The following is a 20,507-nucleotide window of genomic DNA, read 5'->3' on the forward strand; positions in this document are numbered from 1 at the left end:
GCAGGCCTACTTCCCTGGGCTTTGAAACTATCTACCATCTGTTAAGGCAGATTTGCCATTTCTGCTTCATTTAGTATGGGCTGTTTCTTTTTCTGGTCTTCCAAGAGCAATCCTAGCAATGCATTAGTATCATTTCTTGGGCCAAATTATTTAGATCCTGTGATACAGGTTAGCGTCCACACACGGATAAACTCTCCCTTGCCCAGCTTTATGTTCTGCACTTATTCTTATTCCAGCTCCCTCAATGTCCAGTTCCATACATGTGCTCCAGGACCTATCAGTATACATTGGCTAGGTCTTATAGCATCTTAGGGATATAATTTCTATCTTCCCAGCACATAATCATTTAGGTTACCTTGTGAATTAACCCTGCATATTATTCTCTTGTCCAGTAGGGAAGGTAGGGGAAGAGTTGAGGGGGGGAAACATGTTGCTTGGTAGGACAGAGGCCTCTATGTCGTCTTTAAGCAACAGGGTGCTCTAGACTAATAGGGAGCAGCGAGCCACTTGTATAGGCTCAGGGAGGTCAGGGAGATCTGAAGTATAAAGGTTTTCAAGTGAATTGACCCAAATAATACATCTCAAATTTCTGGTTCCCACTCCTTACCAATCAGGGCCCTGACCTTGGCAAAGCAGGCTTAGCAGGGCTGATAATTCAACTTTCTCTTGAGCTTTGCTGGTCTTATAATTAAGTCTTGGGTTTGATCCTTAACCTCCTCCTCCCCCAGGAGATCAGGAATCAGAGCCTCTCTACATGCTGCCAGGGAGGTCCTCTGATTTTCACACTTAGCCTTCAATTAGTGATTAATAGCCCTCAGCTCTTTCTTGTCTTTCTCCAGTGCATCAGTGCCACTCAGCAAGCCATTAGATTCCATTGTCCTATAATTAGTACTTCCTCAGAACCTCTCAAACCTTAAGCTATTGCACCTGCCAGTGCATTTTCTTCCCAGGATATCCTATCCTAGTTTGTCACTGGTGAAAAGTTTTAGCAGTTGCACTGCTGCAGCAAGCCTGTAGTTTTCAGTGTTTCACCTACCACAAGGGATGAGATCTTCATTGCCAGCTGCTTAGCAGGTGATCCAGTTCCCAAACTACATTACAACCACATTCAGTCTTCTTTCTCAGATCACGCCTGACAACTCTTTCAGGACTGGTTCCCTGGGAAATAGACTGAAATGAAGCTTTATATGTTGGAACTTTATTGGTGAATGCTCTCAGGATCAATCCCTCAGTAGTGTATGGAGGTGTTAGACAGATGCAGATTCCACAGAACTACATCCACTTCTAGGGGGATCTTTGGAGCAGGAAAGGTTCTTGAGAATCTCCCTTCTGTGAATCAGAGTCTAGACCAAGCATGTCAAACTCAAAGGCTAACATGGGCCAAATAAACGAGGCATGCAGCCCGCAGGCCACAAGTTTGACATGCTTGGTCTAGACTTTGAAGATACCCCTAATCTTTCAGCCATTGGACATGGGCTGTCCAGGGGAGGAGTGTGATTTTGGTCAGCAGCTCTCTCCCACTTAAAGAGGCCGAGTTCTAGAGAGGGACTCAGCTTCCATCTGTCATCATCATCACCCAGCATCCAGAGAAGTGAGTGCACAACCAAGAAGTAGGATTTGAGCAGCACACCCAACAGCCATTACAGTTCCTTTGTACTAGTGATAATAAAATATGATGGGAAAGATAACTCCATTAATAATAGCAACCGAAAATGTAAACTGTGTTCACACAAACTTTATGAGGAATGTGAAAAACAACAAATTTATTAAGAAACAGTATCTTCCCTCATTTCTGAATAAGAAGACTTGGAGTAAAAGTGGTAATTCTTTTTAAATTAACAGGATAAATATTAAAAAATAGAACTAACTAAATATATTGACTTATGTAAAGTATGGTACTTAAAATCAGTGGGGAAGGAAAGATCATTTAATAAATGTTATTGAAACATATGTCTACCCATTTGGGATAAAAATTCATCTCTCTGACCTCTCCACATAGTACTAAATAATGTTCCATATGATCTCAATATTTAAGTAGAAAAAGAATCCATAAAATTATAAGAAGAAAATATGGGTGCTTTAAAAAAATCATCTTTTGATGGGGAAGACATTTACAACATAGTATTAAAGGTAGAATATATTTAAGAAAGGAATAATAAATTTTATTTACTCAGTAAAGACTACTTTTTCATAAAAATAATGAAAGTTTACAAGTGAAAACTAGCAATAAAATATTTATAAGCTAGTTTTATTAGAATATTAGTAAAAGATAATCACTCTAGTAAGAATATGTGCAAAGGTTATGAGAAGATAATTCACAAAAGCAGAAAAATAAAGCCAGTAAACATGAAAATACCATTACTTGATAGTAAATACATTCAATTGAAAACAATGAATAATATCATTTTTCACTTATGAAATTGGGTAAGGTTTAAAAAATTGTAATACCTACTCTTATTCTGGTTGTGGGAAGTACACATGCTCATCTCTAGAGAATATAAATTGGTATAACTTTACAGAGAAGGTAAAGCCCAGATAGAAGGTGATTTTTGTTCTGTATCTCCCAAATTTGATCCATATATCCTTTGACCTAGCAGTTGCATTTCCAGGAATGAGCTCTAAAGAAACAATCACAATCATTGATATACACAAAGGTTCCCCTACAATTATGTTTATTATGCAATTGTTTCTAAATCCAAATATTGGAAACAACCTGAGTCTTATAAAAGGCATTTGTTGAACTGATAATATCAATATCAATATACTGAAATATTACATAGTTTTTAAAAATGATGTTGTACAACAATATTCAGTGACAGAGAAAGATGTGCACCATAGAATGTTAAGTAGATTTAGCAGGTAGTGAAATAGGATGAACAAATGGCCCCAATTTTTTGGCCAATGCACAGGGGGGAAAAAAAACCTTGCAAGTATATACTGCAAAATATCAATTATGATTATTCCTAGTTGACCAGCATTTGAATAAGTTAAATCTTTTTTTATTTCCTGTATTTTCTATAGTTTTAGAATCAAGTTTACAATGAGTACCTTAAGAGTAAGTGAAAAAAAAACCCAAAAAACCTCGATCCTAAGTTAGTCCTGATTCTACTTTGCTATATTCCAATGGCTTGAGAATAATAGATCTAAGTGAGAGAGAGAGAAAGAAAAGAAAGTATAGAATTCAGATTGTCTCCACAGGTCCTTCTCTAATGAACTTAGATTGTTAAAGATGTACAAGATTCAAAAGAATAAACCCAAAACAAAAAAAAAAATGCATAGTTAAGAATGTCTAGCATTAAAAAAAGGAAGAAATTTAAAATAAAATTTAAAAAGCCAGAAAGCTGAAGCTCAAAGTGAACTGAGGCTTTCCAAAATGCTTAGCAGAAGGGAAAAGGATTTAAAACTAAGCATGAAAAAAATAAAATAAAACTAAGCACGGATTAAGAAGAAAAGAAAACCATTTTGGCCAGGTGCTTGGCAGCACCAGAGCCCTGTTGATGAATGACCAGCACAGTGAAAACTTCATCAGTCCTGTTTTACATTCATCTCTTCTGCCAAAAGGAATGATGCTGGGGCTGTAAAAGGAAGAACAAACATCAGTCGGAAGGAACTGAGGCTCAATGTGAATGAACAGATCCGGGGACCTCCCTGCTCTGGATGAATTCTAATTTCCTGGCTGGGCAGACGCCTTTCTATGTTCTTGTACATGAGATAGCAGGTCCCTGCCAGTGTTCATTGACCAACTTGGGGGAGGGGGATGAGAGAGGGTGTGCAAATGGTATGTGGCTAAGTGCAGTTTCTTGTTTCAAAAAGGAAAGTAAGGTGAGGTCTTTAAACTTTAGTCGAGTGGACAGGATTCTCAAATAAATCATTAAGAGGAAGGTTCAGAGGAAACCCAGAATAGAAAGCAAATAATCTCTATAAAACAAAGGTGAACTAAGTCAGGGAAAAATAGTACAAATCAGAGAAGATGACTATATCAACACTGTGCCAGTGATGAGGGACAAGAGGCCAAGAAGGATAAGATGCCACCTACACAAAGCACAGGGGCAGCTACAAAATAGTGCATGAGAGAAACAGAAGAGACAAGAGTTCTCTATGCCATTGTTTTCAGGAAAAGTACAGGGGAAAAGACAAGGTCATGGACTGGAGATGTGACTAGGTGAAACACCAATATATATTGCAAACATCAAGACCAAAGCTGATGATGTCTGAGTTCAGGTCACTGTTTATTCATCTTTAAATGTGATGGTTGGATTAGATTTCATAAGTCTTTTTCAACCTTAAAATCCTGTTGCAGGGGTGATGAGTAAAGGAGTGATGAGTTTGTAAGAAGAAACATTTTGGAATGATTCTCTGTACAAATAAGTAATTTCCATTTTGAAGTTGATGACTTGAAACTAACATCAACTTATCTTTGTGACAGCAGAAATAAAAACAGGGCGAGGAAGTACAAGTAAATACAAATAAAGAGGAAAACAAAAGTACTAAAGGATAAGGCCAAGAGCAGGGGGCCATGAATGGGAAACAAAACAAAATCCATTGTGAAATTTGTGGGCATCATTGGATCAGGGTTATAGAAGTACAAAAGGGGGAGTTTAAGAAGTAAGAAAGAAAAGGTTATGGGGGAGACTTATCATCTTATGAATAATTCTCAAAGTCACTAGAAATGCAAATACTTATATGTACAACAATAGTAATAAAATATGTAAAAGAGGAAGAACTAATCAGGATAGGAAAAAAGCTTTAGAACGGGTAAGACAGTGGAGTGAGAGCAAGATCATTTGAGGCTATGAACAACTGGGATGTAATGTTTACAGAACTATTGCTGGTTTGCTTGGCAGCATTACAATAACTATAACTACAGGTCTCATTTATGGGCTTTAATGCCTGTGAGCATCCGATGCTCTAACAGTTGAGAGAGCTTGGAACAGTAGAAGCTATACACAGGTAAAGATTTCTTCTTAAGCTTCTGTAATTAGAGAAGAAAAATATCTTTTTTGATGAGGATACATTACTTGTTTTTCCCTACTTAAAACCGCAAAGGAGTAGATCAAACAAGTAAAGGTGTGTTTGCTTCTCACACAATTCCCAGAGAAAGAGACGTGTTCATCTGTCTTAAGTGGGGGGACTTGGGCAATTCATTCCAGATAATTTAGGACAATAGTATTCACGTCCCCCTGCATGTGTAAGCTATTCTATAGGGAACTACTGCATCTGTCAGTTCTGTTGAAGTCTCGGCTTGAAGATGATTTCATTCCTGGAAGTTTCTTTGATAAATCAATGAGTATCTTTATACTTTATAGATATGACTAAATGTAATAAAAAGAAATAATATTGGGAGGTAGGTAGGATTTCAGAAAGATAGCATCCTCCTTTAAGGCTTTCCCAGCTGATTCAAGCCAATCGAGAGAGGGAGGGAACGAGGGAGGGAGGGAGGGAGGGAGGGAGGGAGGGAGGGAGAGAGAGAGAGAGAGAGAGAGAGAGAGAGAGAGAGAGAGAGAGAGAGAGAGAGACCTATTCTACTCCATTCTATTCTATTCTATTCTATTCTATTCTATTCTATTCTATTCTATTCTATTCTATTCTATTCTATTCACTGGAGGGCAAGCACATATTTATGAATATTCCTTTTTCTATTAGCCAGTTAATGTAGCTAATAGAGTTTTGATTTTTCTCTGTGGCTGAGCATGAGTGCCTTGAAGTCCATTAAGATGATTGTCAGCTTGCTCCTTCCTCATCATCATATCCTGGCTCCTGACTGAGCCACTTTGCTTAAGCAGAGCCATGGCTTCCATGTAACATTATTTATAGGAAAGAGAAAAGCTTACTCACTACTTCCAGGTTTTCTTTCTCCTTCTTTCTCCTTGTCTCTTCTCTTAAATTTTTTTAAACAGAGATGTCAATATAGAACCTTGAGAGTTTTTTTTAGAAGTGGCACTCTTAGCAAATGTGCTCTCCTGTCTGTGCTTCTGGAAGAGAATATCCTTGCCCTCTTCTCTCCTTTTTATTCTGTATTGTCTGTCCTCCTTCCTTCTTTTTTCTTCCCTATGCATTATTGGATGGAGGAGAGGCCAGAGTTACACTAATACCTGCCATGAATTCATTGCTGATCCGCCTCTCTTCTCTCCCCCAACTTGAATCACTGAGTCAAATGTCTGGGCTAGTATTCCCCCGGAGGAGTGGCTCCCTACCTCCAAGGTGGCTGAGTAACATTCTACATGTGGCAGGCACATGGCTGCACGATCTGCCTTTGCGTGGGATTGGATGCTGATTGACAAGGCACCAATAGCAACTATTTTATATTCCCAGAGCTCAGCGAAGCCGTATTCCTCACCAGGTGGCAAAGGCTGGACTGAAGGCCCGGAGAAACTGGGAGTGTCTGAGTGAGTTGTGATATTTAATTCTGCTCTGATCCATTTGAGAGGCAGGGAGGGAAGACTGTGGGTGGTACAGAGCCTCTGGGGTGTAAATGACACTCTGAAAGCATTCCTTCCTTCCTCAGTGGCTGTTCCCTGATCCAATGGAAACAGAAGGCCACAGAGAAAACTCCTGAGCTTTAACAGTTCACTGGTGTGTTTGGGAAATTAAGGAAGGGGAGCACTCTTCCAAAGTGGTAGAGACTTCCAACATGGAAGTAAGAACAAACCTTGGAAAATAGCTGAAGACATATTAAAATAAATAGGGCCACCTTGTCTTTTCCCTTTCTGACAAAATTTTTTATGTAGCCACACAAGCATAATCACTGTGCCTGGTGATCTTGGGGACTCCACAAACTCTTGTTGGGTTTAAGACAGAGGCTTAGAAGGCTGTACTGATATAGCTGATCCCAGAGAAGCAATGGAAAGGAATTCTTTTATATTCCCATGTATGAAACCCCCTGCCAGTTTAGCATATTTCATTGCATCTAAGGTGCCATGGAATGTAACAGATGTCATTATTTCGTATTTTATTATGAAGAAAAAATAAGTTATCAATTAAACTAGGATATGCTGTTGATTGTAAAATGCATCCTTCATGGCTGGCATGGCTCAGTAGTTGAACATTGACCTATGAACCAGGAAGTCACAGTTTGATTTCTTGGTCAGAGCACATGTCTGGGTTGCAGGCTGGATCCCCAGAAGAGAGTGTGCAGGAGGCAGCTGATCAGTTGTTCTCTCTCATCATTGATTTTTCTCTCTCTCTCTCTCTTTCCCTTTCACTTCCTCTCTGAAAGCAATAAAAAATATATTAAACAAAATAAAATGCATTCTAATGTTAGAGTTATTAATATGTGAACATCCTTAGGGGAGGTGAAATACAGTAATAGAAGATCTACAAATCTCAGAAGGGAAGAAAGACTAGCAATCCTTTACTCAGTACCCCTTGCCAAAACACTGAGCTGAATGCCTGCACTTCCGTGGGCTTCTCTTTAGCAGGCCACACAGACCTTAGTTGGGTTGCTTCGTCTGGTTGGTTAATGACTTTGGCCTCCTGCATATCTTTTATGCACTTTGGAAAGTTAGAATTATTCTCTAAGCCCAGGAATGAGCAATTTGTGAAACAGATACCTCTATCTTGCTGAAACCAATTCACTTTTGTGACACTCCATTTATTATTCTCTCCAGTACCTCATGTCCCATAATGACTGTCCAGCCTGCACTGTGAAACTCTGTCAGTGTGTGTATTTTGGGAAACTACAGCAGGTCCTCAAGTAACATTATTTCATTCAACATCATTTTGTTGTAACAATGAGGGGGAAAACAATCAATCTTGGCTGGGGCCACTGTCTGTGTGGGGTTTGCACATTCTTTGGTGTCTGCATGAGTTTTCTCTGGGGACTCAGGTTCCCTTCCACATCCCAAAGATGTGCACCTGAGGTGACCAGGTGTGTCTAATTGTCCCAGTCTGAGTGAGTGTGGGTGTGGGTGTGAGCACCCTGAGATGGAAAGGTGTCCCGTCCAGGCTGGGCTCCTGCCTGGGGTCCTGAGCAGCTGGGACAGGCTCCTGCCACCTGCAACCCTGAATGAGAGTAAGTAGGTTAGAAAATCATTCTCTTGTTTTTATTCATCTCTCTCAAATGTATGTATGGCTCACATTTATTTCAATGTTTACTGTTAGAAGTGTTTTAGGGTTTTTATTTAGAAGTTTGGTGATATTTGTATGATCAGAAATATGCCTTGGGAACTTAACTCGTGTTTATATCAATTAGACTATGGTGAAATTGGTTTTGTCAAAAGTTGTTTTTCTGAAAGTTGCAGTTTCCAAGAACCTACCAATGATGTTAAGCAATGACTTACTATACTCAAAATTCCTTTTTTGTTTTATCTTCCAAGTCAAAAGGTACTTTCCTGGGTTACCTTAGACCCTTGCTAGGTGACCAACTAGTTATTCTGGTATTGAGTAGTGATACATAAGCTGATAATAGCTTAGGTCATTCCTCCTAAGAGACATATTTTAAGGTTAAGTGGAACCTTGTTGAAAATTTTTAATCTTAAAAGTGATTATTGAGAAATCAAAACAATTGAGAAAATATTTGGCTTGAAGGGCTTATATATTCTTCAAATCAGAATATATACATAGCCCCATGTTTAAATTTACTAAGTTATTACTCAGACTGACATAGGATCAAGGGCAGGTATAGTAAATATCAAAATGGTTCCCAAATTCTAAGTCCATAGCACACACTATTGTTTGTTTGATCAGAGCCCACCTTTACTGAACTGAGACATAACCTTAGAATCTTTCTTAACATAATTCTTAAAAAAAATATATATATATATACATATATATACATATATATATATATATATAAAATTGATTTCAGAGAGGAAGGAAGAGGGAGAGAGAGAGAGAGAAACGTCAATGATGAGAATCATTGATCGGCTGCCTTTTGCATGCCCCACACTGGGGATAGAACTGGCAACCTGGGCATGTGCCCTTGATCAGGAATTAAACATGGGACCCTTCAGTCCTCAGGTTGATGCTCTATCCACTGAGCCAAACAGGCTAGGGCATTTAACAGAATTCTTACCCCCAGTGGAGTTGACACAGGAAATGACGCCTATTTCTAATATGCCATAGTGGGCAAAGATCTTTATCAGCTCTCATATCTTTTCTTACTTATAAGCACAGTCAGCTCCTTTCCATCTGGGGCCTCTTAATCCATCAAGTTAAGCTGAAGGAAATAGTAAGGAAGTATATGGAATCTTATTTTCTGAAGGATTTTAATGAAAATGCTTGAAAACATTTTTTTCAGGCCAAAACAAGAGAGTGTTTTGGAGAAAAGGATGTGCTTTTGGAGCTCCCCTGGGCAGTGTAGACACAGAGAATTGGGGAAGCTCTGGGCCAAGGAAGGGAGATGATGAAAGGACTGGGAGGGCAACTGTGTGTGGCACTGTTGAAGAATAGATTCACATGGAAATGAAGAGCTTAATGGGTAACCTGAGATGGTTATGAAGTGCTAGGACTATTATTGTAGAGAGGGTGTTCACCAGCTTTTTCCATGTCACTGAAGACAATGGACTTCAGGCCAGAAGGTAAGCAGATTTGTTTAAAGGAAGCACTCGCAGACAAGCCCACATACAAATGCCCATATGGAATGCACATATTGTCCATATTGAGTGTTTATCACACAGGTGCTCTTGTTGGGGTGCCCATTTGTAATTGGATCGGAGGCTACACATTTCCTGCTCTCTAGCACCTGACATCTGGAGTGGGAGGAGGTACCCTCTTAATTGTGAACACCTACATAGTGCCCACAAAGAGTCTATAAGCACTTTTTCATGCCTTACATATCTCAACTTATTGTCCCCATTTTACAGGTGAGACACTGAGGCCTGGAGAAGTTCTGTTCAGTTCTCAGGATCACACAGCTGGCACTGATATATAAGTTACTTAGCACCAGGATTCCCATCAGACAATTGGGCTCCAAAATCCACACCTGAATCATAACACTGTGCTAATCCTCTCCAAACATTCTTCTCTGGGCAGAATGAGTAAATCTGGAAAAAAGAGAACTATAAAGGACAGGGAACATTCCTGGGTCACAGTCTGAGTTCACTGGATGCACCTGAGGCTACTGTGAAGTTTTCACAGATCAATTGTGTGGTTCCCTTGTGAACTTTGAGAGCAGTACCATGGCTTCATGTTATTTTCATCCCAGTGAAAAAAAGCACAGTCCTTCATAGGACAAATGAAAGGTTGATTGAATGAGTGAGTGGCTGTATGTATGTATGTATGTATGCATGCATGCATAGGTCGATGTTTACACTTGGCATTAGCTTAGTTTGGGAAGATCAACTAGGAGAGAGAAAAGAACCTCTCCAGTTAAGGAGGGACTAATATATCTCACATTCCCAGGAAGTCTGCCCACTTTTAGCAACAGCCATAATTTGAGACTCATTCCTTTTGATGAACTCAAAAATCATGTCTTGTTAAGACCTTAGTAACCATCATTTATCTTATACACAAAGACCTCCCAGACATCCTCCATGCTAAAGGTCTTTTTCTTTGCCCTGTCTCTCAGTCCTTCTGTATGGGCTTTATAGAGCTCTATTCTAGAATGACTCCTGGTTCCAGTAATGAGTTCTAGTACCCATTGGACTCTGTGAGATTACACACGAACCTTAGGAAAGGTAAGGGTGCATGTCTTATTTCTCTCATCCTTGCTCAGTGTTTTGGTTTGCCTCAGGATGAGTATTTAAGGAATTCCATTTGGGTATGTCCCCCCAACATCTAGCAGGTGAACCAATGCCAGGCCCAGAAAGGAGACTAGAGCACCACACCAGGATTGTCATAGTATCTGCTGCCAGTTTGCATTGTTTAGGAAAGAAAAATACAGATTTTGCTGCTGTAATTTTGATCACCCCACATACTAATAGCTGCATTTATTAGCTCCTTTTACTGCAGGAGAGAGGCCATCCAACTCTTTGGTGACAGAGCTAAGACTATAATCTGGGCCTTCTGGCCTTGTAACCCACTGCTTGTTTCTCTAAACAGTATTCTATTGGAGGCTAGTCTGAGATAGTCCTGGTAGGTGACCACACTCACAAGTAAACAAATTGATCACTAATAATAATTTAGTCTTCAGGGGAAACTATCCAGGGCAGTGGTTCTGAAAGTTAGAATTAGCCTGAGTTCTTATTTAAAATGCATACTCCTGGGCTCTTCTTTAGAAAACTGAGTCAGAATACCTGCAGGGCAACCCAGGGCTCTGTATGCTCTACACTTTCCCCAGGTGATACATCCCTGATTTAATGACCAGCTGTTCAAATGTTTTCCTGCAGTAGAAACCATTATTTGAGTAGACTTCATGCAGGAAAAGGCTTTCAGAGATGATTTAGTTCCATTTCTTTCAGTTATTTTCTTAAAAAGTTTTTTTTCTTTATGTTGTCATTTTTAATCTTTCTAGACATTTGAAATTACATGTAGAAGAGTAAAAAATAATAGAATAGTGCAGTTGAACTGGTTCCCTTGGATTTGCAGTTTGGGCTGGGTCATATGTAATACATGCACATAACATTTGTTTTCAGTTTGTTCATGCAGTCGTGATGGGGCAAGTGTATATGTGCAAAGGGGTTCCCTCTGGAAGAGATGGCTCACCTAACATGGGTAGTCCCGCATAGAAGAAATTGGGAAAAGAATAAAGTTGGAAGGAACTTTCTGTCTGACCTCCTTTCCTTTTCAAATGATGTTTTAACGATCTTTCCCACAGCCCCCTTTTCTCCCTTCGATTTTTCCATACGGCTTTTAATGTGAATCCTGAGCTGGGCTCCACCCGGAAGAGGGTTTACAGAGGAGCACTATAAACCAGCAGCCAGAGGCCCAGGACCAGCAGCCCCATCTTGCATAGGTTTCCCTTGGCTTCCATTCAGGCTCCGTGGCCTACAGCTCCTTCCTCTTCTTCATTTCCAGACCCTGCCTTGCCTGTAGATGCAGGGTGAGAGGCTCAAGATATCATTCTGCTTTGCATTTTGCCATTTGCATGATAGCTAAATTTATACTTCATCAAAGTATATTTTGCACCCCAGTTATTATTTTGTTTAAAGGTACACCTACGCTGATAAACAGGAGTTCTCTTGAATCAAGATGTTTAAATTTTTGCCAGGAAGTTACTAACCAAGATTGGCCCGTTGCCTTGTCAAAGCCCAGTTTTTCTCCTAGAGACACTTTTCAAATGGGATTGATATGGAAATATAAAAAATTGAGGCACTTTTGGCTGGAGCACATGCTAAAATCTGAAGGTCTAGTGGAACCTAGGGAGATACAAAGGATTTTTCAAAGTCACATTGCTAATCAGTGACAGAGCTGTTGAATCAAGTCTCCCGACTCCTGGTCCAACATTCAGTTTAGAGTAGTGCCAGCGAGGGGCCTGTCTCTTCCATTGCAGATCTTTTTTTGCACGCTCATTTGCATGGCTGAAAAGTGGAAGAGGCCACAGCTGGATTCCCAGGCATCAGGGATTCGGGTCAAGGGGATGGCATCTCTCAGGCAAAAACCCACCTGGAGTCTTTAGTGTGCTTCAGGACAGACAAGCACTGTTTCAAGCAAAAAATGGCCATTGTACAAATCATGCTGATCCAGTGTCCTTGCAAATTTTATTAATGCTAAAAAAAATTAAAACACAGAAGTAGCTTCTTTTTCACCTACTCACATGGCTGTATGGTTCTCCAATTGGAAAATGACAGCCCTTTCTGTGTTATCTGTCCATTGTTGCTACAGCCACCTACCCTCACTGTATTGCTTTCTCCTCATTCTTAAAATAGCCCTGAGGGCATCTGCCCTACCTAGCTGTCAATATAGTTGTGCGGCAGAAATAACCATTATGCTAATATTTAAAAAATTAGAAGAGTTATATGAGAAATCCTGAGATCTGCTACAATTGTCATCCTTTTCAAGAGTGCAGTAATCACTGGATTAAAAAGTGAGGTCATCAAAGCCAAGAATAAGAGGGATAGGACTACCATTTGTTCCTTGTAGCTTAACCAGATTGGCCAGCCACTCCTACATTTTAGCTGAATGGATGGGTGAGATGTCCATACACCACCTTAAGTCATTTCTTGGCCCCACTTGGTTAAAATTCAAAGGATGATGTCTCCTAGGATATTTTGTTGCCCTTGTTCCCTCTGTCTTGAGTGGAAAGCTCTATCCAGAAAGGTGCAGTGATTACCAAATGACATAAACTTTTCCAAAGATTCAGAGAGCCAAAGTCAGCCTGGTGAGAAAACAAATAAAGAAAATACTAAAATAACATCGAGGGCAGGGGCCCCCATAAAACCTGCCAAAAAGATAGGAAGTTTGATTAGAATAATTATTTTAATTGAATTATCATTTTAAATCAGTTAAGGGGAAGGATTTCCAGGGAAGGATGCCAAACCCTATGCATGGGATCCATTTGTGGGGCAGCATGTTGGGAGCCTAAATAATTGTGGGGTACACTCATGCCTTTTTTAATAAACACTCTTACACAGACTCAAAAAAACCTTTCACAATTGATCTTCACACCCAGGCCTACACATCTCAGCTCTGCTGAGCCCTGTAATGGGATAACTTGGGGTGATTATGTGGCTTAGTAAATATCCATAAATTAAGGCTAGTGTTTGAAGGCTGCCAGTATCCTCTGTCTCTCCATAACCCCCTGAGGAGTGAAGTAATTTTCCCTAAGAGTTTGGGGCAAAGGCAGGCCAGGACAGAGGAGATTAGCTCCTTATATTTCTCCCCTCCCATAATTGGTTACCTTTCTGGGCCCTCCCAGGACACTGGAAGTGTTTCACGCAATCTCTGGGTCTCAACAATAATGTACTTCCAAAAGGAGGCTGATTACATTGACTGAAATCCATCCTGGCAAAAGGCTTTTGCTGCAGCTGGTTCCATTTACATTTTGTATTTTTGGAACTTGTGTCTGTTCCAGGGAGGGATGGGATAATTGATTTAAATCAAATTATGAAACGTGATACTCTGAATTCCTAAAAACATGTTTCCTGGCACTGCATTCAGCAATGGAGCCCTCACAGGTACGATGGAATGGGATTGGTGAGACTGAGCCTCTCTCCTGAATCGTGTGTGTGTGTGTGTGTGTGTGTGTGTGTGTGTGTGTGTGTGAGAGAGAGAGAGAGAGAGAGAGAGAGAGACTTGACACTCCTTCTTTAGAGCTTGAGCTCGACTCCCTTCTTGAAACTAGTCTGGTCTCCCCTTGTTGTAGGTGAGAAACAAGCATTATGTCACCGCTATTCTCTGGCCAAACACAGCCATTGATTTTAATAGCGAGCTTCTCGGGTTTCATCTCTTTGATCACAGAGCTGAAATTAAAGACTGTACATCGTGTAAATGACAAAGGAACTAGATGGGGGTTCAGCAAAAGATGGTAATAATGTAGACTTCACTGCAGCACACATTCATTTCCATTTGGAAAGACAATTTACCTCCAAGATTTTAAAAGCTATTTTAGAACAGCTTCAAAATCAAGATCCTTAATGTTGCTTTGCTCCCATCTGTAGCCTAAATTATTTGTAATTAAGTTAAATGGCTTCATATAAATAGTAGACCTCTGCAGTCTGGGGGATGATTGTTTCACATCCACATCCACGCTTTGTGGAAGGGTGCAGAGCAGCAGCATTTTTGAAAGCAGCCCCCCCCCCCCCCCAATCTGGTATAGAACTTTGATGTGGACTTTTGGGAAAATGATTTTTTTTTTCCCTGAAAAATATTACCAGTGATTCACGTTAGAATCTAGGTTCAGTGACATAGCTGGATTTGAATTATCCTAGTTCTGCAACCTTGGGCAATATATTTTTTAAAAATATATTTTATTGATTTTTTACAGAGAGGAAGGGAGAGAAAGAGGGACAGAGCTAGAAACATCGAAGAGAGAGAATCATCAATCATCTGCCTCCTGCACACCCCCTAAAGGGGATGAGCCCGCAACCAACGTACATGCCCTTGACTGGAATCGAACTTGGGACCTTTCAGTCTGCAGACTGACACTATCCACTGAGCCAAACCGGTTTCGGCTTGGGCAAGATATTTAACCTCTCCATGCCTCAGTTTCTTTGTTAAATGATTATCAGACTAATACTAACCCCATGAGGTAATACAGAAAGCACTTAGAACAGTTTCTAGCTCATAGTAAGGTTATTATTTCTTTTTCCAATAATTTCTGAAGAAATAACATTCATTCTGGCAGTCTACCATTGTTGGAATGTTTCTAGCCATTTATTGGTGTGACTTGTTGAGCCTTGCTATTTTCACTTATATGGGTAATCGCTCTTCTCTTCCAGGGGGAATATGGGAGGTGGTCTTAAAACCTTGCAGATTACTGTGATCTGTTTGGACCTTGGGATTTTACCTCACTGCAGATGCAGCCCACTGAAAGAGTAGGTATTGTTGAAACTCTGCCTTGACCGACCTTATATTTATTTATGAGTAAGCTTATGAACAAAGATGGAACTCTCAGACCAGGATAATTTCAGACCAGTATTTGCTGTTGTCAGGCATTATAATCCATCTAGAAAAGTGTGTGAGTGTCTTCTAACTTCTTCCCAGCAGCAATCCCAGGCTTGGGGTTTGTTTTTTAGATGATCTAGACTTGATGACACTGTTGCCCTCCCAAGGGAGCCCAGACAGCTTTGCTCAGGCTTGACATACACCTCCTACCCTCACCCTAAGGCCTTGGGAATACAGGCAGTCTAGGAGATGGCTCAAGGGATAGGTTAGAAAAACACAACTTGGCCTTCTGTGGCACAAATGAAGTCCAATAGAGGGGCACCCAACCTATGCTCTTTTTAGGAGAGAAATATCAAGTAAAACTAAGTGCATGGAGTCACAATTAAAATTAATTTTGTTCTAAGTGATATTATGCACATCGCTCACATCAAATGGTTCTAGATAACATGAGTGGACTATAATATAATAAAATAAAATAACTACCAAAACAGTCCCTTGCTGCAGCTTTCATTCACTTCCACTACCCAGAGCTATTGCTTTCAGTCCTCTAAACTGCTTCTTCTGGTATTAATCCACATATTGCTAAAATAATATTCTTTATATACTATTTGTTGATTTGTCAATTTTATACATTACATGCAGGCTCTTTTTATGATAGGTAATGATTTAGGTCACTTAAACCATCATTACAGTTACTCCTACATCCTCCAACCTCTCAATATAGTCATATCAACCCTCACTGGTTTGACTCAGTGAATAGAGGGGTCAACCTGCAGACTGAAGGGTCCCAGGTTCAATTCTGGTCAAGGGAACATGCCCTGGTTGTGGGCTTGATCCCCAGTATGGGGCACACAGGAGGCAGCCAATCAATGATTCTTTCTCATCATTGATGTTCCTCTCTTTCTCTCCTTTCCTCTCTGAAATCAATAAAAAATATTTAAAAATATGTATAATCATATGAAAATGTTAACCAAATAATCAGAATTTTTATTATCAGAATGATATAAATATTGTCATTGTAGAATTAGTAGTATACTATTAACAATTGCCCTATTTTTACACATGTACACATGGGTGGATTTTTATATACTTGTCAGAATGGGCTAGGTTCTGTTGAGTGACAAACAAAGCATCTTAGAGGCTCAAAGAGGTTTCTTTCTTGCTCTTGGTGTATGTCTGCTATGGTTGACAAAGGGGTTTTGGGGAGGAACTCTACTCATTATAGTTACAAGGAGTCCTAGGCTCTTGGGGCAATCATTACCTTAATTGAAATATTTGGGTAATTATGTTTGTGTTGTACCTAAATGGAAAATTTTAGGTCATTTCAAAATTCTCAAAAAGTTGCAAATTGAACCTATTACTTTGGATGGCTCCCAGCAAGTACTGCTCTTAAACCTGCATTTAATTCAACTTCTAGAATCCATATTCTGTCATGTTTCGATGGTGAGCTTATTCTTACTGGCAAGTTCAAATGAAAGCTTAGCAATCTTTCAAGCTCAAAAAGGCTCAGCCATATTCTGGAAGGTTTAAGTTAGAGTCCCATAGTTTAGAGCAAATGTCGGAAAACTTTTCCTGTAAAGAGTCAAATAATAATTTTAGGTTCATACAGCCTCTTTCTCAACTATTGTTTTTCCATTAGAGCATGCAAGCTACTGTTGACAACACATAAATAAATGGGCTTGACAATGTTCTAGTAAAACTTTATTTACTAACAATGGTGGCAGTTGGATTTGGCCCTTGGTCATAGTTTGCCAACCCGTGGGCCAAAGCATAGGGGGGGGAAGGAGGAACGGGGAGGAGAAAAAGAGAAGGAAACTGAAATGTACCTATGAGGAGAAAAGTCATGTCTCAAAAGCAATTTGGTGATTTAAGGGAGGCTTAAGGATTCTGACTACTGTTGAATCTCCCTGATCCTCTCTCTGGCTGCCATATAAGAGTTATCTCTTGGTTAAAGTTGGATGAAAGAAAGATTTTTGAGTTAAAATCTGAGATTCTTCATGTTCTGCCCCTTTTCCTTCACATACTTTTTTGAATCCCTTTTCCTTGTTAGGTAGTGACTTTAGACTTCTTTCCCTCTTCCTATCAGAGCCCATTAATATGAAAGGGAAAATACTAGTTAGTAATAACTTAGACTATTACTCCTTCTAGGGGAATTTTCTTTGAAAATAAAATTAAAGAACATAATATTTCCTCCTGAAAAATATTTTTTTTTGGTAATATATATACAGTGGACACACCTCATTTCTAAACTTCACCCTATTCCTAATCCCATGTGGGTTGTGTTTCAGAGATAGGATGAGGATCCATAGTTTCTGTTGCAAATATTACTTGATATTGAAAACAATGCTTCAACAGTTTGAGTTGTTTTGAAATGATCATGTCAAAATGTCCTGTATCATCAAAACTATTAGCTTAAGTTTTTAATAGTGATTTGATTAGATAATTCTAATGGACTATACTGTAATAAAATAAAATAACTATCAAAAGGAAAATTGTAAACTGAAACCATCAAGAATGAAAAGACAGCCTACTGAATGGGAGAAGATACTCACAAATGATATATTTGATGAGTTATTACTATCTAAAATATATAAGAATACATACAACTTAACACCAAAAACACACAAGCAATCCAATTAAAATGGGCAGAGGATGTGAATAGACACTTTTCCAAAGAGAACATGCAGATGGTCAACAGACATATGGAGAGATGCACATCATCAGGGAAATACAAATGAAAACCACAATGAGATATCATGATACCTATTAGAATATGGATCACTAAAAAAAAATAACAAATAACAAGTACTGGCAATGATGTGAGGGAAAGGGAGCCCTTGTACACTGTTGGTGGGATTGTAAATTAGCATGGCTATTATGGAAAGCAGAATGGAAATGCTTCAGAATTTTAAAAGTCTAGAGGGAAGCAGTGAGATCTCAGCCACCAAGGGATTCTCATCAAGATTGTCAGCATGAGAGTAAAGCTTTTGGTTATTCCAGCTCATGCATGATGCCCCCTGAATACAGCTGCATGAACCAGGGAAAGTATCACCTGGGCATTATAAAGAATCACGCAAAATAATATATGGTTGTTTTAGGACACCAAGAGTTTGAATGGTTTATTATGTAGCAATAAATAAGTGATACATTGGAGCTTACTTGGAAACAATTCAAACAAATTTGTCGAACATTTTTTTGATATAATAGAGGAACTGTGAACACTGGATTTTTCATATTATTAAAGAATTATTGTTAGAAATCTGAGAGTAAATTTTCTAAAGCTTCATGTTTACTTTATACGAAAGGTATTGTTAATTTTTTATGGTGTGATAATGTTTTGGTTATATTTTTAAAAGATACACATATTAGAATATGTGTATTTTAAAAGATACACATATGGTATCTGGGAGTTGCTTCAAAATTATCCATGAAGGAAGTAGCTGATGGCATAGAGATTAAATAAAGCTGACCCTATATTGATAATTGTTGAAGATGAATGATGGCACATGGTGGTTCATTATATAATCTCTCTTCTGTTTTGTCTGTTTGAGAATTTCTGTAATGAAAACTAATAAAATTAAACAAAGCAAAGTATTACCTTAGAGGACTTGTGTTCTAGAAGTAAAATTCCAGCCATCCTGCAGCAAATAAGGATGTTTAATTCTTAAGGAGCAGAACTTTCATGGCTATCTTGAAAATGCTATGATGACACTTAATTAGCAAGATTTGTCTTAAATTATCATTCTTGGGGTTATTCTTTGTGGGTTAATTATATTTAAAAAAAATTGATGTTAGAATTTATTCTTTTAAAACCCAAAGAATGACATGTTGGCTTATTTTCACCCATTCTGTATAATAAAGAGGTAATATGCAAACTGACCCTAATACTCTCAAAAGATGTCTGCCTACAAGTAGGCTGGCAGTGGGGTGAGGAATGACCAAATGATTGAACAAGCAGGCTGCATGGGATGTCCAGGCTGGCAGGGGGGTTAGTGAAGGGTGACCAAAAACCTGAGCAGCAGGCTCTGTGGGGCGACCAGGCCAGCTTGGGATGGGGGGCAGTTGGGGACAAACAGGTCAGCAGGTGGGCAGTTGGGGGCAACCAAGCCAGCAGGGGGGTAGTAAGAGGTGAACAGGCTGGTGGAGGGGCAGTTAGGGGCAACCAGGCCAGCGGGGTGTGTGCAGTTGGGGACAACCAGACTGGCAGGGTGGGTAGTTGGGGGTGATTAGGCAGGGGGGCAGTTGGGGTCAACCAGGCTGACAGTTGGGGGCAGTTTGGGGCAATCAGGCTGGCATGCAGAAGCAGTGAGGGGCGATCAGGCTGGCAGAGGTGGGGCAGTTAGGGGCGACCAGGCAGGCAGGAAGGTGAGCTATTAGGAGCCAGCGGTCCAGGATTGTGAGAGGGATGTCTGACTGCTGGTTTAGGTCCAATCCTGGGGATCAGGCCTAAACCAGCAGGTGGACATCCCCCAAGGGGTCCTGGATTGGAGAGAGTACAGGCTGGTTTGAGGGGACCCCCCCCCCCCTCCTCCCGTGCATGAATTTCATGCACTGGGCCTCTAGTTTGTATAGCAGATACTGCATTAGAAGTGAGAAAAATCTCTCTTCTTTCAACTAACTGTGAATATTTTATCAGATCATCTTCTGAGTCTCAACTCCCTCATTGGTATCAAGTGGGAGTTTCATGCCTTATTTGACGATGACATCAGGTCTTGAGACAAGCTGGTGATATCCATAGAAAGTAGCCAGGGGACAGGCTGTAGGAATGTAACTATCTCTACCAATGCCCTTGTATAACTGATAAATACCCAGGACATCCTTTTTTTCCTGCAGAGATGAGAATGGATATTCAGAGAAATTTAATGACTAGGGTACTGTTATGGGCTGAATTGTATCACTCCCTCCAATTGAGGTAGTGAAACCCTAAACCCTAGTTCTTTTTTGAAGTAGTAATCCAATGTAACTAGTGACCTTATAAGAAGAGATTGGGAAAGGGACATACATAGAAGAAAGACCATGTGAAGACACATAAAGAAGACAACCATCTACAAGTCAAGGAGGGAAGAAAAAACAAACAAACAAAC

This window comes from Pipistrellus kuhlii, unplaced genomic scaffold (genome assembly GCF_014108245.1).
Source record: "Pipistrellus kuhlii isolate mPipKuh1 unplaced genomic scaffold, mPipKuh1.p scaffold_m20_p_13, whole genome shotgun sequence".
In the NCBI taxonomy this organism is placed as follows: Eukaryota; Metazoa; Chordata; class Mammalia; order Chiroptera; family Vespertilionidae; genus Pipistrellus; species Pipistrellus kuhlii.